General features: G+C 38.5%; 1 protein-coding gene across 1 annotated transcript in view; it reads right to left on the bottom strand.

Moving 5' to 3' along the window:
• The window catches only part of LOC129722412 (mucin-2), a 67,699-nt gene extending 62,451 nt beyond the window's left edge, over window positions 1–5,248 (bottom strand). The window contains exon 1 of the mRNA XM_055675825.1: window positions 4,645–5,248. The gene's annotated coding sequence lies outside the window, so the exon portion shown is untranslated. The remainder of the gene's footprint in view (window positions 1–4,644) is intronic.
• Between the last annotated feature and the right edge of the window lie 19,546 nt (window positions 5,249–24,794).

The following is a 24,794-nucleotide window of genomic DNA, read 5'->3' on the forward strand; positions in this document are numbered from 1 at the left end:
ATTTAGGTGAAAAATATAATGCTGTTATTCCTACAACCGCTAAGCCTAAGTTGAAAATTGTGGGAATGAGTGATCAATATTCCCCCGAAGTCTTTATTGACTTGTTAAAAAGTCAAAATGAAGACCTCGGTATCAATGAAGTCAAAGTTATTGCTCAATTTGTAAATTCAAACTTCAAATATAATAAGTATAACACTATTATTGAAGTTGATAAGGACACTTTTAACCACTTGATGACTGCTGGTAAAGTAAACATTGGGTGGGATAGGTGTTCGATTCAAGAGGCCGTCAATGTTTTACGTTGCTTTAAATGTGGAGAATTTGGCCATAAAAGCACAGAGTGTGTTAATCCTGAAACATGCTCCAAGTGTAGCGGACTACATAAGACATCGGAATGCTCATCGACTGATTTTAACTGCGTAAATTGTTTAAAATCTAAGAAAGAATTTCATTTGAACTTGGACGTAAAACATCCAGCATTTAGCACGCAGTGTCCGGTATATCGGAGACTGTTTGAAAAAAGAAAAAGCAACATGTTGTTAAGTAAATAGCAGCTGAAGCAAATGCAATGTGAGAGGAAGCGAGAGATAGTTTATCTAAATATTGCTGGTTTATCTACAAATTATGCCGCATTGCGGCATTTTGTGGAAACAACACGTCCGATGTTAGTATTGCTGGCTGAAACTCATATAGTAGAAGCTGATGCATTCGATCAATATAACATACCGGGTTACAAAGTTGCTTTTTGCCTTTCACACTCCAGACATACTGGAGGGGTTGCTATTTACGCCAAGGAATCTGTTAAATTCAACACTCGGTTAAACGAATGTGTTGAAAACAATTGGTTCCTGGGTATATCAGTTGAAAGAGGCATGACGATGGGAAATTTCGGAATTGTATACCATTCCCCCAGTTCAAGTGACCAGCGTTTTTTGGAAATTTTAGATAACTGGTTGGAGAGTTTTGTAGATTTAAATAAATTAAACGTTATCGCTGGTGACTTTAATATTAATTGGCTTAATGAACCAAATTCGAATCAATTAAAGCAATTAGCAGATTTTTTCAATTTGCGACAAACTGTTTGTCAATATACAAGTATTTCCAGACAATCTCGTACATTAATAGATCACGTGTTTTCAAATTTTGATAATGTTCATTCCTTTACAGAGGCCGATTACAAAATTACAGATCATGAGACAATTTTTGTTTTTATTGAGAATGACCAAAACCGTGATGATAAAGTAAAGATAAAGTGCTGGAACAGATATTCGAAACAAGCAGTGTCTCAACTTGTTTCGAGAAGCTTGGATTTTCAATCAGTAACTGGTGATTTGGACAATAAAGCAGCTGTTCTTACCAACACGCTGAAAGAATGTACCAATAGTTTAGTTTTAGAAAAACATGTAAACTTGCATAATGCAAACAGCTGGTACACTTTAGATCTTCTGCGTTAAAAACGAAAAAGAGATAAAAGGTACAAGCAGTTTTACAGAAGTAACAGTGACGATGATTGGTATAGGTACACCGCGGCGCGTAACATGTATTCACGTGCCTTTAAAAAGGCTCGGTGTGAATATATACAGCGGAAGATTGATCAACATCAAAATAACAGCAAACAGTTATGGAAAATTTTGAAAAAAAAAACTAATGAAAAGTAAAGATTGTAGCCCGCAATCCATAACTTTTAATGGCTTAGAAGAACAATCGGCGCGAGTAATAGTAAATAAATTTAACAATTATTTCGTTAACAGTGTTCAATCGATAAATCATAGCATTGATTTGGTCAATGAGCCGGACGAGATAATACAGCCGATCAATAATAACTGTAGCTTTGATGGTTTTCATCCTATTACTTTTGCAGAGTTGAAAGATATTTGTTTTTCTTTAGAGAGATCGGCTGGTATCGACAATGTCAACGCAAAAGTAATACAAGATTGCTTTCATGTCATTGGACACGATCTGCTGGACCTTATTAATGAATCACTGCAAACAGGGCACGTGCCTAACGTTTGGAAGGAATCACTTGTGGTTCCTATCTCGAAGATTACTGGGACGGATAAAGCCGAAGAGTTCCGTCCCATTAACATGGATGGATTTTTTAAATCGTAATGATTTGCTAATTCCAGAGCAATCAGGTTATCGAGAGGGGCACTCTTGTGAGTCTGCATTGAATCTGGTGTTAGCAAAATGGAAAGAAAAAATCGAGGCTAAAGAAACTATTCTTGCTGTGTTTTTGGATCTAAAACGCGCTTTTGAAACAATTTCTAGGCCCTTATTGTTGCAAACATTGGAGCGCTTTGGTATCGTAGGGACAGCATATAAATGGTTTGAAAGCTATTTGTGTGCTAGAACTCAGAAGACTCGTTTTAATGATTTTGAATCGGATTCCATTGCTAATCCACTTGGTGTACCGCAAGGAAGTGTTTTAGGGCCCATTTTGTTCTTAATTCATATTAATGACATGAAGCGAGTTTTACGGTTTTGCGATATAAATTTATTTGCCGATGACACTGTTCTGTTCATTGCAGCGAAAAATCCAAACAATATTGTTGCACTTTTGAATCAAGATTTACATTATCTGGCGAATTGGTTAAAGTTTAAACAGCTTAAATTGAATATTAGTAAAACACAGTACTTGATTATTTCTTCTGCCAACTCCAGACCAGACGTAAACATTGTAATTGATGGTGAGACGATTGATCGCGTAAATGAATTAAAGTATCTTGGAGTTATTATTGATGACAAATTAACTTTCAAGTCTCACATAGATAATGTCATCAAGAAAATGGCGAAAAAATACGGTATTTTGTGCCGTTTGAAAAATGAATTGACTGTTAGTAGTAAAATTAGTCTTTATAAGTCAATCATTTTACCACATATAGATTTTTGTTCATCCATAATATTTCTTGCAAACAATACACAAATGTTGAGACTGCAGCGCTTACAAAATAAAGTAATGCGATTATTATTAATATATAATAGATACACTTCCTCGAGTTTTATGCTGGACGCATTGCAATGGCTTTCTGTGAAGCAAAGAGTATATTTTTTGACAATGGTGTTTCTATATAAGATTTTGAATAATATGCTGCCTCGCTATTTGTGTGATCGAATTGATAGAGGAAGTGATTTTCATAGGTACAACACTAGAAACGCGGATGATGCTAGAACACCACATTTTTTATTCGGAAGATCACAGAACTCTCTGTTGTACAAAGGAATAAACTTTTTCAATTCGATGCCAAGACAAGTTAAACGTTCAGCAACAATGGCGGAGTTTAAAAGGCTTTGTATTTCACACATAAAGTCTGTCTTGTAGACAGATTATATAGAATTTTTTGTAAATTAATGACGAAGATTGTAAAATTTAAACTTTTTTTCCAATTTATTGGGTACATCAAGTTATTATGTTCATTGATGATGATGGATTTTTGTTTGAATATAGTTATATAATAATTAAAATTAGAGTTAAAAAAAATGAGTCGGCTACACGTGTTTGAGCCACGCGCGCGTAGACTGACATAGACAATCTGGATATTGAGTACATCAGGTTTAAACCCCTGAAATTGAAACGAAAAGCATAACGGGTTGATAAGTTGCTTTTTGGGTTGCTGTCACCTTTATTTTCTTAATTTATTTGCTTTTACGATTTAAAAAAAGGGTTCGGAGAAAAAAACTGAAAAGGCTTGGGTTTGCCTGTGGACTGTAGAGCTCGTTATCGGGAATTATAGTGTCATAGGATCTCTCTCGTAGTTCTGGATCGTTATCCAGAACCAATTCTGATTAGTTAACGCTCCTAAATGTTAGGTTCAATTCCTAACCAAGTCCAGATAATTTTCGGGTTGGAAACGTTCTGGATGAGCCTTGGATCAATGTTATTGAAAAATCGTTTATTTTTTATTTATTTTCAAATTATTGGTATTCTTTTGAAGGGTTACTATGTCTGTATTAATAACCAGTCCGTTATTTGTTTGTCAACTGGTTACATTGTACGACTCTATATAATATCTTACTTAAATAAATCGACCAGCTCAAACCGATGTAGGGGTATGAGGTGGGACCATCATCATCATTATCATCAAATCAAAACATTCCCAAATATGCAATTTTTCGTTCATAATATTTCTCATCGCCCAACAGAAACGCACGATGCTTGGTAAAGTTAGATAAACTCATTGCAGTGGAAATGCTTCCCATTGCTTTTAAAAACTTCGATTGCATGCGGTACATCAAACTACAACCATCAATCAATCTCAACGGCTTGAGCGCATCGATGATGCTCAGCTGAATTATTACAAGTGTATCTTCCACACGCTTCAACGCTTGCAGTCTCCTCTTCCGAAGACTGTGCCAGACTATGCTACGAATAACGGTCCAGGTTGCATAATATCCGTGCGACAAAATGCAGCGCTAAGCTCCTAATCTCATTCAGAACATAATAAGTTTAGTAAAATTTTACACCGCTTTTTTATAGTTACGTCGTTAAAAGATCACCTTTTCCCTCCATGAATTATTAGGACAACAATCTTCATCGTAGCCGCGCTTTGATTTGATCTCAGGCAGGAAAAAAAAAACGCAAAGACATTCATCACAACAAACTGTTGCACCGGACCGGGGGTGCGGCGGTGGTGGCCAAAAACTCACCTAAATTATAGCTCTAATAAAAATCTCCGAGTTCTCCGCTCTGCACTGCTACTGCTGCTGTTGTGGTCCGTCCGCGGTTGTGCCCAGAAGCGTTGGCAGGCCAATGCACTTGACGCTTGTTTGCTGTCGGCTGTTTTAATGTAATAAAAGGAACTTTTCTTTCAATGCACAACCTCGGCGTCGCCTCGCGGAGGAGTTTTCGTTTTTTTTGTATCGCCTGTTTGCTTGAGCTTACTTTATGTTTTATGATACAGCACTTTCTTCCGAGATATTTTGCGCTCTCGCATTGCTCGCACTAATCACTAGCACTAGTAGATGGGCATGTTTTGGGCTTTTCCTTTCTCCCCTTTTGATTTGATTGCACTTCTTACACTTTCAATCTTTTTTTTCGTTGCCTTTTCCCTATTCCTGCCACCCACTTCGGTACTTTGTTACGGGGATGTCACCGAAACCCGTGCGTGTCCCGAGCTCAACCGTCACTTTCGTTAGACGTTCGACTGTTTTCGAACAGAGTTTAGTGATTTTACAAAACTAAGACCGGTGTTGTGTCGTGATGTGATGTGATGTGTGCACGACAGACTAATGGATGTGTCTCGCAGCGCGTCTGAATCGAGACTGAGTAGGATCTGCGGAGGCAAAAAGAAAAGGTGCTTCGCTGGAACTGCTGGAGTTGGGTTGGTCGCACTCGCGGTAAAGAGTTGAGTCGTGGTCGCACGCGCAGCCATCAGACGGCAGCATGGCATGGGAGCGAGCGCGCGCGCTCCAACCGATTGGGGGTTGCTGGCAGCCGGCCGCTTCGATCTATCGTGGGTTCGAGTTCCTACTCCCTTTTTTTCCTTCATAGGTAATCGAGCGTAGTTAGTGACTTTGGGTTTACTGTACGTTACGTTGTTCTTATTAGTCGATTTTTTATATGGGATTATATATGCATGAGAGGTGTTTTGCTGGTAATGCGTGTGGATTTTGTTACTCAACTCGTGAGATGCAGCTTGGGTGTGCTTGATCAATTTAGTCATAGCATCTTTCTGATGGTATCAAAATTAAGTCACAAACTTGGTATTTTATTTTGCAAGTCAATCCAGTGTAGCACCAACCTAAGATTATTTCCATCAAGGAAATTAGAAGTTCATTTTCTATCTAAAATCTAAAACTCAACATTTCACTGTTTTCTTTATTACGTATAAACATTATCAGATCATGAATCAGAAATAATCAGAGTGCATAACTTTTATGGCGGACTCTACCTTCGGTGCTTGTACACGATTGAAAATTTACATTTAACTGCCAGTGTTAAACGAAATCGGCGTCATAATCGCAGGCTGTAAAATTAAAATAATTGGCATGAAAATGCAGTGACATCAAACTTATACAGTAATTTTATATCTCACTAGCTTATCTGTTTATGCAAGGAAGATTATGCATATCCACTAGTTTTATTTCATTTAACTTTCACGTAACGCATAGTATGTTTGAACGGCGTTACGGAATATAAATCTCGTAATCTGAACGTCTCTAACGGACTTCATTTTGCTTAGAAGGAGAGCTCAAAATGTGTTAGAAAAGCTTGAAAAAATATCTTATATCTAAAACAAAATTTATTGCAACATCCTAGACCTTGATATTTTTCTTCTAAGAGCGCGCGAGGAAATAATAATCCTAAAGTCAAATGAATCTTCGACCATTGTAAAGGTAAGGATGCCGCAAAACCGGGACATCAACTTTATTGTTGAAAAGCTTGGCTACAGTGTATCCGGATCCAACAACTGACACCGGTCCTTGTCGCGAGGAAGATTATTAGATGTACTCCAGGGTAGATGTTTTAGAGCGATACGACGCGTTCTGTTCTATCTATCCAGCACAGGTTATAAAAATTCCAGACGATGCATTTTCCAAGTCGAACAAATGCACAGTATAATACCTTCAAACAGTGTGGATCTGTAGAATCTCGATTAAGCGATGATATTGTTAGCTTGATTCTGTTAAATCACTCTGCAAAAGCGTCTAACTGTGCTCGCCAACGGTGGTAGTCCTGGACAGATTTCACAACTAGGTAGATCTTCTGGTTATCGGCATATACAAATCGCATCCGGCAGCCAGCAGAATGGTGGTGTCGTTGAAGTACAAGGCAAACAGCTAAGGACCTAAAATACTACCTTGAGGGACTCCGGAAGTGAGAAGGAAGAATCCAGCTTTACACAGAGTTTAGTAAGCTTATGCACAAGTATTCGGCGCAAACACATGCTGATCAACTGAAATATCGTTTCTGGTACTGTTAAGAATTACAATGCGGACGACATTTTCAAAGAGCTCAGATCCAACAGAAGGATGATAATTCCTCTATAGTTCCTCACGTATGAAGGAATACTCAAATGTAAATAGGGTAAGGAACGGCTTAAACAGTAGCGCGTATTTTAATCAGTCGCAGAAAACAGGCCTCAAACTCCTGCTTTTTGATCAATATCGGCAATTTTAATGATGGAAACGAAAATTTTGATTGTCTAGCTGTCTTACGAATATAAAACATACCGTTAATCACAAAGAAATCTGTGAACAAACAGCATTTGAAACAAATCGACCTATATTGCAGCCATTCAGGAGCCACTCCGGGTGCTGCAAACAAACGCCTGCAAAACAGATGGAAACTGCTTAAAATTGGTTCGGGGTGATTGAAATAGTGTCCCTCGATTGGTAACTTCAATTGATTATTGTTAAAGTTTGCTAACTTAGTTTTACAATCTGAAAACAAGTTCTGACAGAGACAACGATAAAGAACAGATTGATATACTACTGTTGGATTTTCACCCAACACATTTCGAGTATTTCGTCTGAATACACAGGCGGTTCCTAAAGCTGCTTAAAATATATTGCCTACCCTAGTTTGATTTTTTTAATTTTTAGGCCATTTTTGACTATTTATGAAGACGTAGTCAACCATTTATGTGTGTACTGCCGTGGATTGGGATTTTGACGTAAACACCAAATTTTCAAATTTTGTTTTCTTACATAATAACACATACATTAGACATACGTAACACTCAGGAAGAAATCTTCCAAAAAAGTTGGTACAAAATGAACTACTGGAATGGTACTACGCTCTTGATAAAATCCTCGTTTGAGTTGTTTTTTAAGGCAGTGTACCTGCGCAGCCCTGCATTTGACTCGTTCTTACTCGAAAAATGCTGCATTGATTTTGTAAATAACTTTTTGACAGTTCCTTATGGGATTTTATTTGGTGCTCGATAAAGCCGAGAAAAAGAAAATTCATTTTGTTCATTATTTGTCGAGAAGTTGGACAGGACGAGGTACGGAGTACTATCCCGAGCAGGACAAAATATCATTATAATATCACAACCAGATATTGGAAATACACCTCATTTTGATCTTAATATGGTTTACATAGTTGGTAAAATAACAGAAAATAATACCAAAATATTGTTCCTTCAAGACTGTATGAATAACAAAGCTTGATATTTCAATAACAAACCAAGAATTTGCATTAAAAATCACGAAAATGACCGATTCAGATATTTTCAACTTATTGAACACTGAATGCATAACTGATACATTATAAATAATCAATATCGAACAATTTTCACTTAAAAACTTACTTTTAATCAGATATTTCAAAATCATCTCAAACATCTCATTGAAGGCATAGCGAGATATGATATCAAAATTTTATGATATTTTCATATGCACGTTTGAAACGTGAATATCTTTCGAATAACACGATAAGTCCTTATAACTAAATATGTTATTGATGAGAAATGATTTTGTTATCCTCTCCTGCCCGGGATGGGACAACGTGTACCAGAAAAAAAACGCCAGTGTTATGTATGTCTTATGTATGTGGTAATACTATAGTATAACTAGCCCACTTCAAAATGATAGTTGCCGTTTTTAGGAATATTGAAAAATAGCTGAGAAATATCAAAGACAAGAAGTGACGTTAGTGCCAGTCTATATAGAGATGACGATGAGATAGGAGTGCTGCGATGCTTCTGAAGCGATTTTGTGTTTCTGGCGCTTACGTCAAAACGCGAGCCCACGGTAGTGTAGTCAACAAAAGTTTAATGAAGGGGGAAACCAGAGGAACACAAAAGAGTTCAGTTCTAAATCAATCATTTCGCACAACTTATGCTCTAATTTCGCACAACAAATGTGTGAAATGCGTAATGTAAGATTTATACAATGAATACATTTACATGGATCGAAATCAGAATATAAGGTATCGAATGTCTTGGTCAGTGGTTTTCTCGGCAGGTTTTTCCATAAGAATGCTGCATAAATCCTGCCGAAGAAAACCACTAACGAAAACGTTCGATACCCTTTATCATATGCAAAAAAATCCTGATGTTTTAGTAAACTTTGGCTTCAGGCGAACAATCTGTTTTGGGGTTCATTTTTGATAGCTTTTTGCCTATCCCTGATAACACCGTTTTTAACCGAAACAGCAATTAGTATCATCGTTAACACAGAATTTAGTTACGACGGCATCAGTAACGTGGAAACGATTGCATATGATTAGGTTTGGTAGAGTCATAGTTAAGGCTAAAAAAGTTTGACCATATATGGATATCGTAAAGCTTCAGGATATCCAATAACTCCGAAGCATCATATTAGGGTGAATCTACCCTGGATGGACCACGTTCTTTCATTGACCACCGCACAGTGGTCCAAAAAGGCAAAAAGTGGAACTTAATTCCATAACGCCTTTCACTTTCATCCTAGCGTAATGGTGTCTTCGAAACAATTGTTTGTATGAATGACCCGCAAATTCTGAACTGTCAAAAGTTATAAAAATCAAAAAACAACTTTCTTGCGTTAAGAGATAGAGGAATGGTTTATTTGATAAAATTGTAGAAAATTGAAAAATATGCAACTTTACTGAACAAAAGAAAATCCTATCTTCATTGGGTAAAAATTTATAAAGTATATAAAATGGAAGTTACTAAAAATTGAGTTTTTTGTTCTTAACTCCTTTTAGCTTTTACCACAATATATCTAACTAACGGTAGCAGTGGTCATAAGCTCAACAAGGGAACTTCTTTTAGCTGCATTTTACAAGAAAATAATGTTCAGTGAAATTGTCGGGACACATAAAACACATATATTTTCCAAAGAACACACATCTCCAGGGCTTTTCCTTACAAAGTTTTGAGCATATTTTAGCTTTTTTTCCGATAACTTCGACAATGTATAGGGTAAAAAGGGGCAAGTTTCATGATATCATGTGATGTTCTGAAACTTCGCAAAACTAACTATTCTTCTATCTCCTAACACAAAAAAGTTAGTATTTTTAATATGTGAAAACCTACTGTAAAATATACTCGCCGAGCTCAAATATGGGTGGATTGGGACAAATTGAACCTGCAACATTTTGTAGTATTTGAGCTGAACTTTAGGGAAAGGTTTCGACATCATGGTCCTACTTGCCCCTTTTTACCCTATACATTCTCAAAGTTATCGAAAAATGAGCTAAAATATGATATAACTTTGTGAGGAAAAGCCCTGGAGATATGTGGTCTTTGGCAAAAGTATGTGTGTCCCGATTATTCCTCTGAACGTCATTTTCTTGTAAAATGCAACTAACAGAGGTTTAGTACCAAAACCTAAATTTTGAGTAATTTGCATGTAATATGCTCTATGAGTTTCTCCCAATGAAGATAGAAATTTCATTTTTTCAGCAAAGTTTCATATTTTTAAATTTTCTGTAACTTTATCAAATAAACTACTCCTCTATGTCTTAACGCAAAAAAGTTAGTTTTTTTTTATTTTTAATACAGTACACTTTTCATAACTTTTGACAATTTGATATTATGCGGGTCGTTCATGCAAACAATTGTTCCGAGGATACAATTGAGGTAGGATGAAAGTGAAAGGCGCTATGAAATTAAGTTCCACTTTTTGCCTTTTTGGTCTTCTGTGGACAGCCAGATTAACTTGATTTGCGTGGAATTTCCAGAAAATTTTCATCAGAAAGCAGCTTATTCAACTAAGGTAAATTACCCTGTAGTGAGCCCATTGTAGTAGACCACTCGCCAGATTAACCCATTCATGCGAAAACTCGAGGAATTTTCAGAAAACTTCCAAAAGGAAACATTTTATCCAGCCTTTGCATCATTAATATTTATCAGTTCCGATTTATATTAGGAGAAATTGAGTTAATCTTACTGCTGGACTGTAGGTTCATAAAGCAAAGTGGTCAACTATAGGTAAATTTACCCTAATTTAAAACAGCATCACGAGAAACATTCGTGAATTCCAATTTATATCAAGAGAATAAAAATCTTTTTTTCATGGTGATCCACTAAAGCATCGGTTCTCAACCTGGGGTACGCGTACCCCTGGGAGTACTCGTAAGCTTTCAGGGGGTACGCGAAAGAAAAAACAGTAATGGCGGACAAAGCAATTTTTTTATAATACTTCATTTGTTGTTCAATCTTGCTCCTAAAACATGACTGTAGCAATCAAACGAACCATAGTTCATTTCGAAACCTGAATTTAACTCACGGGTGACAACTAAAAATTTGTAATTTTTTGTTGTACAGCTGTCAAAAAAGGTGGAAGAAATTAAAGAAAAACTGATTTAATTCTCATGAAGATACATTCACTATGAGCTAACAAAAAATATTGAACATTTGAGAAAGGTCCGTTACCGGCCTCCCGACGAAGTTTTCCAGTTATTTTTGCACCAAAGGAACTCAAAATCCCAAGGAAATCTTCGATTGAACGACACTGGGGATGATTTGTTGGGTTGCGTATTTGGGGTACAAATGGAGTCGAGTGGTTGCTTAGGAACGTTTGTGTTTTTGACGTACTGTGATGATATTTTTTCTGGCTAAATCACATACCCAATTCACCTGTATGATGTTTCAAAAGAAATGGATTCATAATGTTGTTCAATGCGCACGCACAATCGATATGAAAAATATCGTCAAGGGGTACGCGGACAAAAAAAGGTTGAGAACCGCTGCACTAAAGGAAGGAGTCCATTCAAGGTAGTTCTATCCTATAAAACTGAAGGTGAATGAGCTTTGCTTGCAGCAGATGAAGAACATAGATGGTGTTCCGAACAGACTATTGAAACTATTCACCATGATTTTCCATCCATCTTCCATGATATTCCATCCTTCTACGGCTGGAAAACATTGCATTTCGATGCAGATGTTTTTGGGCAGGCAATTAGATGGAAGCACGAAGGGGGTGAACTGCTCCCGGATGTGGACCATCTAAATTCGATGCTGTCATGGGCGTGCGACGCCACGATGCCTAGGTCTCGTCCGCCTAGAGAGGGTAGGCCACCGACATACTGGTGGAGCGATACGATAGCAGGCCTGCGCAATGCATGCCTCCGTGCAAGACGGAGGATGCAACGCGCACGTTCCGACGAGCAAAGAGCGGAACGCGGTGTCGCATTCAGATCCGCTAAGGCAACGCTTAAGAGCGCAATCAGCGCCAGCAAACGAGCCTGTTTCGAACGACTCTGCGCCAGTGCCAATTCGAACCCGTGGGGTGACGCCTACAGGATCGTTATGACCAAGACTAGAGGTGCGCTAGCCCCGGCCGAACAATCACCAGCGATGCTAGAAACGATCATTCAGGGCCTCTTCCCAAGCCACAAACCAAGTCCCTGGTCTCCGGCTGACGAGTCACCACCTACCGTGAGTGACGGCAGCCGTGCAGAGGCTGACGATGCGGTAAGGGTGACGGAAGATGAATTGATCGAGATCGCAAACTCCCTGAAGGTAGGCAAGGCTCCGGGACCAGACGGAATCCCGAACTTGGCCATCAAGACGGCCATCAAAGAAGCCCCCGGGTTGTTCAGGGCGGTCATGCAGAAATGCCTTGACGACTGCCTCTTCCCGGACGTGTGGAAGCGCCAGAGGCTGGTGCTGTTGCCGAAGGTTGGGAAACCACCAGGTGACCCATCGGCATACAGACCAATCTACCTGCTGGACACGGCGGGCAAGGTGCTTGAGAGGGTAATCCTCAATAGACTGGTGAAATATACAGAAAGTGAAAACGGTCTATCAAGCAACCAGTTCGGTTTTCGAAAAGGTAGGTCCACGGTGGATGCAATTCTCTCCGTCACCAGAACGGCTGAGGTTGCAATCCAACGCAAGAGGAGGGGCATTCGTTACTGCGCGATCGTCAGGCTTGACGTGAAGAACGCGTTTAACAGTGCCAGTTGGGACTCCATAGCCTTAGCGCTACAGAGTCTCAGAGTGCTGACGTCGCTGTACGAAATTCTAGGCAACTACTTTCAGAATCAAGTGCTAGTGTATAACACAAACGAGGGTCAGAAAAGCGTTCCGGTTACCGCAGGTGTACCGCAAGGTTCCATCCTGGGTCCGGTACTGTGGAACGCTATGTATGACGGCGTGTTAAAACTAACACTCCCTCCAGGGGTGGTGATCGTGGGCTTCGCCGATGACATAACTCTTGAGGTCTATGGCGAGTCTATTAGAGAGGTAGAGTTAAAGGCCGCGCTATCAATACGCGTAGTGGAAGACTGGATGCACTCCAGGAAACTGGAGCTAGCGCACCATAAGACTGAAGTTATTGTTGTAAATAACAAAAAGTCTGAGCAGGAGGCATCGATTAGTGCCGGTACATGCACTATCGCCTCAAAACGCTCGTTGAAGCTTCTGGGGGTTAAGATCGACGACAAGCTCACGTTCGGGAGCCACGTCGATTATACCTGCAAGAAAGCTTCCATGGCTGTGGCAGCGCTGTCTCGCATGATTGCAAACAGCTCAGCGGTTCGTAGCAGCAGGCGCAAAGTCCTTGCTAGCGTGACCACGTCCATACTCAGGTATGGAGGACCAGTGTGGTCCAAGGTATTGAGTACCTCGTGCCATCGCGGCAAACTCGAGAGTACGTACAGGCTAATGTGCCTAAGGGTCGCGTGCGCATACCGAACAGTGTCGTACGAGGCGGTTTGCGTCCTGGCTGGCATGATGCCCATCAGCATCATCGTCAGAGAGGATGTAGAATGCTTCGACCAACGCGACACGAGGGGTATTCGCAACACCATACGGTCATCCTCAATGGCCAGGTGGCAGCGGGAGTGGTCCAACACTACAAAGGGTAGATGGACACACCGACTCATTCCAGAGTTAGCAGGCTGGATTAATAGGCACCATGGGGAAGTAACCTTCCATCTGACACAGATCCTGTCAGGCCATGGCTGCTTTAGGCAGTACCTGCATAGGTTCGGGTACGCCGAGTCCCCTATGTGCCCCGCTTGTACGGGTGCGGAAGAAAGCGCAGAGCATGTGTTCTTCACATGTCCGCGCTTCGAACGGGTACGGTACGAAATGCTGGCAATATGTGGGATGGACACCACGCCAGAGAATATAGTGCGTAGGATGTGCGAAAATAGGGAAATCTGGGATGCGGTCATCACGGCAGCATCACAGATCGTTAGTATTTTGCAGGGCACCAATCGACGGGAAACCATCGACGTGCCCCAGTTAGTTAACGGTTAACTAACTGGCCTGTATAGGCTGCTCTGCTACCCATAGAGGTAAGTGCGAAAAGCACGACGGGCCCTCTCCCTGAAGTAATGCCTAACGGCGGTCCCGGGGAGACAAAGGGCTTTAGCTGTTCAGCTTAGGTTGCTCAGCATGGGTAAAAGCAGACCATGATTTTCCTAAACTTCCACCGGGAAACATGTTATCTCTCTGCATCAGAATTACGAGTAACATTTGCAAATTCCAATTTAGGTTAAGAGAATAAACAGGTGGTCCATTGAAGGGAGTGGTCCATCCAATGTAGTTACACCCTATAAATCCACTATGATTACCATGTTGTAGGGTAAGATAACCAATAATGGACTCCTTTCCTATAGTGGACTACTCGCCAGCTCAACTCATTTTATGCGAAAATTCGAGGGATTTTCAGAAAACTTTCATCGCGGCACATCTCATCCAGTCAATCTGCATCAGAATAACGAAAACCATTCATAGGGTAAGTTATATAGCAGACCAAAAACTTTCGAACCATAGCCATATGCCAAGTGTCGTAGAAATGTATAAAATGTCGAGATTTGGTGTTATAAAAAAATCGAAAACAAAAAACCGTTTCTGGGATGTCTGTCTGTCTGTCTGTCTGTCTGTCTGTCTGTCTGTCTGTCTGTCTGTCTGTCTGTCTGTCTGTCTGTCTGTTTGTCTGTCTGTCTGTCTGTCTGTCTGTCTGTCTGTCTGTCTGTCTGTCTGTCTGTCTGTCTGTTTGTCTGTCTGTCTGTCTGTCTGTCTGTCTGTCTGTCTGTCTGTCTGTCTGTCTGTCTGTCTGTCTGTCAGTCTGTCTGTCTGTCTGTTTGTCTGTCTGTCTGTCTGTCTGTCTGTCTGTCTGTCTGTCTGTCTGTCTGTTTGTCTGTCTGTCTGTCTGTCTGTCTGTCTGTCTGTCTGTCTGTCTGTCTGTCTGTCTGTCTGTCTGTCTGTCTGTCTGTCTGTCTGTCTGTCTGTCTGTCTGTCTGTCTGTCTGTCTGTCTGTCTGTCTGTCTGTCTGTCTGTCTGTCTGTCTGTCTGTCTGTCTGTCTGTCTGTCTGTCTGTCTGTCTGTCTGTCTGTCTGTCTGTCTGTCTGTCTGTCTGTCTGTCTGTCTGTCTGTCTGTCTGTCTGTCTGTCTGTCTGTCTGTCTGTCTGTCTGTCTGTCTGTCTGTCGGTCTGTCTGTCTGTCTGTCTGTCTGTCTGTCTGTCTGTCTGTCTGTCTGTCTGTCTGTCTGTCAGCCTGTCTGTCTGTCTGTTTGTCTGTCTGTCTGTCTGTCTGTCTGTCTGTCTGTCTGTCTGTCTGTTTGTCTGTCTGTCTGTCTGTCTGTCTGTCTGTCTGTCTGTCTGTCATCAACCCCATCAACCAATCACGAATTATGAACATGGTTACCGTAGCAATCGGTATAAAAGAATAAGAAAAAAGAAAGTTAAGCTAAAAAATTTTCTATAATTTTATTATTTTCATTTTTAAACCTACCAAACACTCAACTTGATCACTGTGACCATTTGAATCCGATTTTCCTGTATCTTTGTAAACTTTATGATTTGTGAATTGTTGAAAAGATTATCATGATCATCTGTACACAGGCATTTTCGAGTATCGGATAACTTTTGAAATATCAGTGAAGCTTTATTTTATAATTATTGTTTCAATTCCGATCACAATTTATGAAGAAAAAAAAAAATTCCGATCACAATATAGATTTATTCATCAAGATATTTGAGCATGGGGTGTGTTCCTATGATTTTATCTTAAAATTTTATGTATGTTGATTGTACTTTCGGCTAAGCAGTCACAAGAAGTAGAATGACTTGTATACTGTCTAACGTTTCAAAAAAAGGTGCTCCAGGTGCTTTTGCAAGTCACCACCCTCCATTGCAATAGGCCCACAGCAAATAGATTTCATGAACCCAAAATCGCCCTAAGCAGTGTTGACGATAAGCTTAAAAAGCATCTGAACAAGGAACGAACAAGATATATTTTCCCCTGAAGATGTCATTGATCAGTGACGAAACGTCAGACAGTATAAAATAGGTCGTTTTACTTTTTTACGACTGCACAACCTAAAGGACAACCAACATTCATAACATTTCAACAATCGAAAACTCAGCAACATGTATGGGTTAGAATTTTTTATTCGCATTTATAGATATAGATAGAGGCTCTATAGAAGCAGGTGTATTTTCTAAGGAGGGAGGTTTTGTAAATTTGTGCTTTGTAAATATCTTATTCGATCCTCTCGACAATTTGTGTATTTGTGGTTCTCAAACACAAGGTGTATCTCTATAGTATTGAGTTTTCTGCATCTCAGTGACATGGGCAAGGGGTAGATTTTTTTGCATTGTAAGTTTTAAACCTTCAAATACGATTGCCTTCAAAATTTATTTATATTGATTTTAAATACAGCACCTGATTCTACGAGAAAAGTTGTGTTAACAGCGTCAAGGTTACAATGGAAGGAAAACTTTTTTTTGTAAAACATAAGCTCTTCTCAGATTATTTTGAATCGATATATCCGATGAGCAAATTTTGAGTTTACATTTTGTACATTTGGCACCTGGGTCGCTTTGCATGTGCTGCTTGATTAAAGATCAAGGTGTCACTATGAATAGGAATAACATGGCTATGCAACAAAATATTGCGTTCAAAATAACTTTTTTGTTTGCTTAGCTTCGAATTTATGCATGTGAGGCATAATATTTGGTATAGAAACGAGGACTTTACTATTGTGAAATCGATAGTTATTCATTGAGAAACCACGCAAGTCACGGTGGCGAAATTACATATAACTCAATCAAAATCCAACCTCAATTCATCTGAAAGGCTGCAAAAACCTTTTCGTACTGTTGTATAATTAATTACGCTGCAAGCTAATGATAGAATCGATGTCACACAAAGTATAATAATTTTATGTCGAAAGTTTTATGACTCTCGCGACGCAGTTTCACTGCTGATGCTGATTGAACTTACTTAACTTGGCTGCCGGTGCGGTTCAAACCAAACTGGTCGCATTTAATTTTGAAACATAATTATATCAATACAAAGCGCTTGGCAAACAGCTCGACAACGCGGCGGCTCTCAGGCTGATTGCGCTGCATGCCATGTTAATTATGCTTTGATCGCGGATTTAATACTAAACTCAGCGGTGTACTCCTGATGGTTAACTTGCTTTACCGACCTCATCTGCCATGGCGTGTACTTGCGCGGCTGTGGTTTAACAATTCGCGCGACAGAAAAGCAATTTGTTGAAATTCTCTCCGCGTCGCGCGTCTGTCGATCTGTCGGTCGTGTGATTCGCAAGCCGGGTTCGTTTCTTGTTTTTTTTCTGTGCGCGGGGACATCAACGATGGAACAAAGAAGTTAAATCCATATTAATGCTAAACTACAAAACAATTTCACATAAATTACTCTCAGCTTGCCACTGACGCCACCGGAGAAGCTGGTACTGGCTACCCTGTGCCGCGGCAGATGTAATAGCTCAATATAGTAAGGTTCGGCTGCCAACGACGACGACGATAGCGTGGACCATTCCGACTGCAGAAAAGCGCCGCGCATCGCAGCCAGTCAATCTCACAAGAGTAAACGGATGATGAGGCGCAAATGTGATATGCACGTTTTGCCGTCGCGGATTTCGCCAGGCTGCAAATTATTACGAACTGATACTGACTGACGGATGGAACGACGAACGAATGAACGAACGACCGGTTGAGTATTGTAATGGTACATTGATCTACATCCATTATTACCACGATGCACTGGACCCACCACCTCGCTGGCATGAGTTTCCAACGGGAATTCGTTCATTGTTGTTATTTAGCAGTCATGCGGCCCTGGGTGCCATAGGACGGCTGTTGATGGCCAACACTTGATAACGATCTCGAGAGGCCAAACTTTACCAACCTACTAAATGTCTGCTTTTTTTTGCACAAGAAGCCACTTAACAGAGTTGTGGCGCATTTTGACCATCCCTACCGTACTTCACAAGTTGAAGGAACCATAAGAAACAACATCGATAAACACCACCAATTGAAGAAGTACTTTATCGCTATCGTCGCGGATCGCATGCAATGACTTTCAACACCAACTACAGCACCGAAATGGGACTGGCAGCTTCGACGCGCCGCCAAGCGCAATATCTTCGTATCTCCGTTGTAAGCCGTCCTACTGATGAAACCTCTACTTGAATAAAAAAAAGATGAATCTTACCATCATTCTTTTTTTTACCTTGCCAGTCTTAGGAAACAAGCGGTGAGTACTGTGCATGCTGTTTATGCAAATCAACATGTGGGTGGAGATCCGATCTGATCTCACTGGGTCTCCAGATGCGACGCCAGTGTGGTTTGGCAATCGTGTTACTCTGCCGGTCTCAGTCGCATGGGGGAGATACGTGATCGAGTTTTTGTTTTTTTGCGTTTGCTAGAATCACCAAACGTAGGTACGTACCCGTCGGGTACGACCAACCGAAGAAGACCTTCGAGCATTGCTGCTGTTCACGCAGAGGAGGAGGAGACATTCAGCTGTTATAATTACCGTGCCCCGAGTTGAGGTCTGCGATGATAATTACTCTATTACAAAGTGTTAGCTGTTTCTTTTTTTACAACTGAGCAGCACATTGCTGCTAATTGAATACATCTTCCCAGGCTTCGAAAGTCGATTTTTTTTATCGATCAGGTCTTACTTGGTTCTATAGAAAGAGCTAGTCGAGTTTAAAAACCAGTTGTTGCTGCTGCTATGACTAATATGTTATACCAAGAAAAATTTTTCCTAGTTATGTTTTTTTTTCTCGCAAGCAACTGTTGAGCAAGTTTTTCGAGTTTTGTTTTCTAGTTCTTTCATTCAATTTAAAGCAGCAATTTTGTGATTCAGTAAATCTGGAACAAATCTTCTTTTACATAATGTATCCATTCAAGCTCAGACAACTTTTCACAAAAGTTTCTTGTTCTATAAGTTTGATTGCATCGGAAAGAAATCTTTCAATTGATGTTGAGAATTATCTAATAGCTTCAGGAGTTATAGTATTATTAAAGAAAAATATGCATTTATTATTTCTTTAAGTATAACTAATTCTCTCATCTAAGGCTGTGCGAGATTTCGAATGATTTCGTATAATTTCGCAAAACTCGAAATTTCCCGAAATTTCGGTTTCGCGAAATTGCCGAAAAATTTCGTTGAATTTCGCTAAATTCCGCCTAAAATTTCGCGAAATTAAACTTCCAATTTCGACGATTACGAAATTTCGCGAAATTTCGGACCAAATTCCCGACGCACATTATTAAATTATTTTGGTTTGTGCTCATTGCGACTATAAATTAAATTGAATATATCTCAACAGATATCTGGTATACTAAGTCAGTCATAGAAGAATAAACTCTCAGCCGGTAATTTTTGTTTTTAAAGACAAAACCGTAACATCATGCGGTATTTTTTATCCACGCAGAGCATAAAATTCATGTCATCACTGAAGTCATATTCGAGGAATATGAAGACGTCCAAATGCGCTACAAGGTATCTAGTAATTTGTTTGTAGGAATAAATTTTACGCATCTTTTACGTACATCAAAATGTGGTTATATTTGCAGCCCACAAGGTTAAAGAGGTAACTTTTAGTGTTTCGTTTAGGAGGGCATAGCAATTTCTGTCAAAACTAAAGCTCTGAAGCTCTACCTTACAGGCCAAATGTTCTATGCTACTCGACTTGTGAAAATTTCAAGCGTTTTTTCGGATTTCTCTGTGTTAGAGGACTCCTCTTCGCACACCGTAGTGTATTTAAATGTGTTTTTCAAAGTTATCAAAAGACCACGAAAAATCACGCGGGGGGTGTGGGGGTTAACGAATAGACCACGTAGTCTTTTTTCTGACTTATAATTTATTGTTGCTACTAAGTCAAGACGAAGCTTTCGCAATTTTTTATTTGACACGACTTGATAATTGATAAGTGTCACGGAAAGTTTGAGAGTTGTCAGCAATTAACTGTAATCAAATTTTTGAAACATATTTCAAATTTATCCGATTTTTTTTTTGTTTTAAACAGGCTTTGCCTTATATGGCATTTACTTCTTTAGAATAATAGTTCTATTTTGCAATGCATCGGGATTTATGACATTTTTTCTGGAAGTATATTTCAATACTCAACGACCGGTAAAAAAAATCAACGTTTTGGTCTTAAAAACAATATATAAGACCTGGATGTTCGTAAACTGAAGGAAGAAAGAAAGATGTTTATATTTTGTTCGACATTCAAAAACTTTGTTAGTTATTAAAAAAACTAAGTTACAAATCCGATACCTGAAAATCACTAAAAGTAAGGTTTCACTTCTTATCAACTAATTATTTTTCTAGATGATTCCTAGATGAGTATACAATTTACCATAACTATAAGCGAAAAATTTATCGTAGATGATCAAACTGCTTAAACAAATTTTATTTATTTTGATACTCAACAACAAATTAAAAATCATTTCGAATATGCTCAACAGAATAGTTAATTTTAAATTACTTTCAGGTAAGGAAATTATTATATTTTTTAAGGACAATGAAATATTATTAAAAATTAAACAACCATTATCTATTTGTTATTTTGGTTTTGAGAAAATGATATTACTGAAAATTCTATTTACAATTTGCGAAATAACTAATAATCAGTTTTCTTAAACCTTCATTTTTCTATAAATTTAAAGTATGAAAAACATAAAATTTAAAGTATGAAAAACATATATTGTACATATATTTGCAGAATAAGATCACAAAACAAAAGACCACGAAAGACCACGGGGGAGTAGGAGGGTATAAAAGGGATCAAAATATGACCACGTAGTTTAGGAATGGTCCCAAATGCATTTTATTATTTTTGGTGTCGCAGAAACTCACAGGGCATATTTTTTTAGGACAAAATTATTTTCTACAACCATACAAACAAACCGATTTAGCTGAAAAAATAATTTATTCTCCAATTGGGCACTCTGTGGGTAATTAAAATATTTTTATAATCGAAACAGTTGGTTTGATTGGCATAGTGCTTTTGGCAAAGTTGTAGATAAAAATATTGTCCTTCCAAAAATAAGCATGTTGTAATTTTTTTTTTTTTGAAAAAATATAACTTTTTTTTTATTTCTTCATCGCTTCGGTAATTTTATTGTAATTTTTATGTAAAAAAAGATTTTTGAAAATAAGCTTTTTTATATTAATTTTAATGTTTCTTTCACATTAAAAAAAATGAAATGAGTTTTTTTTATCGGAAAGATAAAATTACTATCTAAAACTTTTCAAGAGACGTCACACTGATCAAAAAACTTTTGACTCTGAAAATATTTATAATCACAATAATCCTTCCAAAATAGCATTTTAATTAGCTTCTCATCCTATAGAAACGTTTATGCAAAGTTTAAGCCAAATCTAAAATGACAAAAAATATTGAAACTAGGACATTTACAGAAAAGTTAACTTAAATTTTGTTTTCCTCGAATCGATAAAGACTTAATCTAGTCTGACTAAACGGTGTTAAAAAAAATTCAATAGCACTGGTCGACAAAAGCGAAAAAAAAGTTGCCCTAAAGCTCAAAATTGTTGCCCCCCAAAGGTTTTACAGCTTTTTAACCATTCCTCTGAATTTTGCTGCTTTTAGAGAATGCAAAAATGCATCAAAAGGCCGCCGAGGAATTGCTAATCGGATTCGTCGCTTTTACGTTTGCATAGGAAAAAACTCTTTGGAAAAGTTTTCTTTGCTAGGAACACCAAAACTCACAGGAATGGTTGTAAACCTACCTACCATCTCTCATGTTTTCCAGTTCGAGCTCTAGGACATAACTTGGATTTTGAATGATGAAAGTGCTATGAAAGAAGGATTACTATTTTAAACATAGTTGCATTCAAACCAAAAGAATCAGTTCAGAAATAAGATGATTTAGTCCCTAGATAAGTAATGTCGCTGGCGTCGCTGGATTTTTACAGGTTATGTATAGAGTTGATCTGCTTGGGGACGTAACGTCAAACGTCGTTACACTGAACGGAATCGTCGAGTCCTTATTAGAGAATTTATTATTCAGAAGTATCAGACGGATGAAATTAAAAAAGTCATATGAAATACTCCATGCACTAATAATTCACTAATAATTTATATTTTCAGTGATAGTTGTCGACTATTTACAGCATGAGCTCAAGCGCATATGTGAAAGAAAATCATTCATGTTCCCGGCGGGTGATGCCGTATGGCTCCGCCGGGAATGGGTTAGGGAATTCATATACAAACATGAACTGTTTACCGATTCAGTTTCACACCGTTTCACTTTCGATGTGCTCATCCAGCAAGCAAAGGGTGATAATCAGTTCTTAAATGATATACAATCGTTAAAAGCTAAAGTCAAGCAATGATAACACATTTATGTGCAAGCAATTTGGTTCAGTGTAGTCTGCTTTTTCTTTTGGCAGTTTTTGCCCATAACAAGGCTCAAAATAGAGGTAGGTCTACTAGATCATGATTCTCAAAGCAGTTTCCAAGTCGAAACGCGAAAAATCGACTCTAGTGTTTGGGATCTTTTGTGCAACATGATTTGCCTCGAATACAATGGGCACACTAGCGACATTACTTATCTAGGGACTAAATAATCTTATGTTCAGAAGTTTATTAAATTATTATTTACAAAGACATTTCGAGTTTGACCTTTATATCATTTGTATCTATCGCGTTACTATTACCTGCAATATAATCTGTGAAAATGAATGCATCAAGATTTTAGTTTTTAAAATTTTTGATTTTCTCGTCATTGTCGGTTTATCGATATCTGAATACCTACGTTACTCTTCGTCGACCAGGTAAGCACCTTGCGATCAGCTGCTGAAGGGTACTTCGTTAGCGTACGCTCCAACGTTACAAATCATTGTAATGCTATGTTTCAGAAACATTTATTTTATTTTTCGAAATTTCGCGAAATTTCGCGAAATTTAGAGACCAATTTCGTTTCGTCTCGAGAACTCGAAATCCACCTTGATTCCGTTTCGACTAATTTGGCGAAACCGAAATTAAGTGTTAATTTCGTTTCGTTTCGTTTCGACACCAGAAAAGCCGGTTTCGCACACCCCTACTCTCATCATCATCAGACTTGTTTTTTAGTAGAAAATAATCGCTTTTTATAATAGAAAACATGACAAAAGTGACATGAAAGTAAGATACTACAAGGTATACAGCCCTAGGGGTTGTATGAAATGGTGACGTAGGACTAAATGTATATATTATATGCTACGCTAAACTGTTGATAGGCAACACTACCGTTTATTTTTGATGGTCGTTATTGTAAAACTAACGATGCATGAATACATGAAAATTTTACACTAGTAGTAGTTGCGAAAATCCTCATAACCCTTATCTTCAAGCATCTATAGTTATGAAAAGAACCGATTCCATAATCTTCACGTGTGCAGAACAACAACAGAACGAACAGAACGCTGATGATCGCACCAACAGTAGCTTTGAATATTTTTCTTGGCCGCGCATAATAAAATTTGCTCTCCGTCGTGCCCACCAGTAGCAGTGCCAGCAAAATATCCTGCAGCGTACGATGGTAACTGTTGCTGCCGTATGAAAAATAAAGGTAACATGCTCCGCACTGCCTGGAAGTTGACTCGTATACAGCTCTCGTTTCTCAATGTCGCGTACCTCTAACAGGTATACTCCACTCGCTGTTGTGTGACAAACTAGACTGAAGCTGAATTTTCTACACGCAGTCTTTTGTATCGAGTTCAGCGTAGATTTTCGCCATAAAGGCGTGGCCACACAGCTTGGAGAAAGAGGAACAAACCAAAACACTTTGTTGAGTCAAAATATGTAGGCAGTGGAATTTATCTCGTCCATGTTATTGTTAACTGTGCTCGGGAAGCAAGCCAATAACGAGGGAAATGTATGGGAAAGCTTGACCTTAGAGCTTTTCACCTTTTTCCACCATTAAGCAGTAAAGCAACAATGTTGAACATAATATCAAAAAATTGTTACACATTTTATCTATCCATCGACATATAAATGACTAAGATGCATTAAGTCGTTCGCTTGCTATAATCGTTTGGAATCTCACGCAACATTTGCCAGTTTCATTTTCAATTTCACAAAGTGTAATCTAGTATAGAAAACAAAGACGTAGTCCTACGTCTAAAAAGTGGTTGACAAATTCGTGGGTTCGGAATCCGTATCATGTTATTATGTTACAGTTTTTTGGCCTTATGGAGGCTTGAATGTTTCTCAGAGACTTTCGGTTGGTAGTTCACTGAAAAACTGTGTGAGTGAGGAGGAGTTGAAACGAAATGAAACAAAATAAGTTACGACTGTGCGAAAATAAAGCTATCGAGATGAATTGTGGTAACAAATAAAGGTTGGGATAAATAAATTTAATGTTATGAATGATTGTTTTTAATTTTTCTTGACTGAGAAGTGATTTTCCTTGGTTTGAATCTTTTTTATTCAATCTGGAAATTAACTGTACAATCGAAAAACAGTAATTTTTCAATTTTATTTTTCATGAAAACAGGGGTGAATCATTTTTTTTTTACAAACCATTTTGCTACATCTGAATTTCTATATAAGTTAACCAGTCTAACTTATCGTCTTAATCCTAATCTTAATCTCACTCTAGGTATATATCTAATTGGAAAATGTGCAATGAAACGTTC

The sequence above is a fragment of the Wyeomyia smithii genome, chromosome 2 (genome assembly GCF_029784165.1).
Source record: "Wyeomyia smithii strain HCP4-BCI-WySm-NY-G18 chromosome 2, ASM2978416v1, whole genome shotgun sequence".
Classification (NCBI taxonomy): domain Eukaryota; kingdom Metazoa; phylum Arthropoda; class Insecta; order Diptera; family Culicidae; genus Wyeomyia; species Wyeomyia smithii.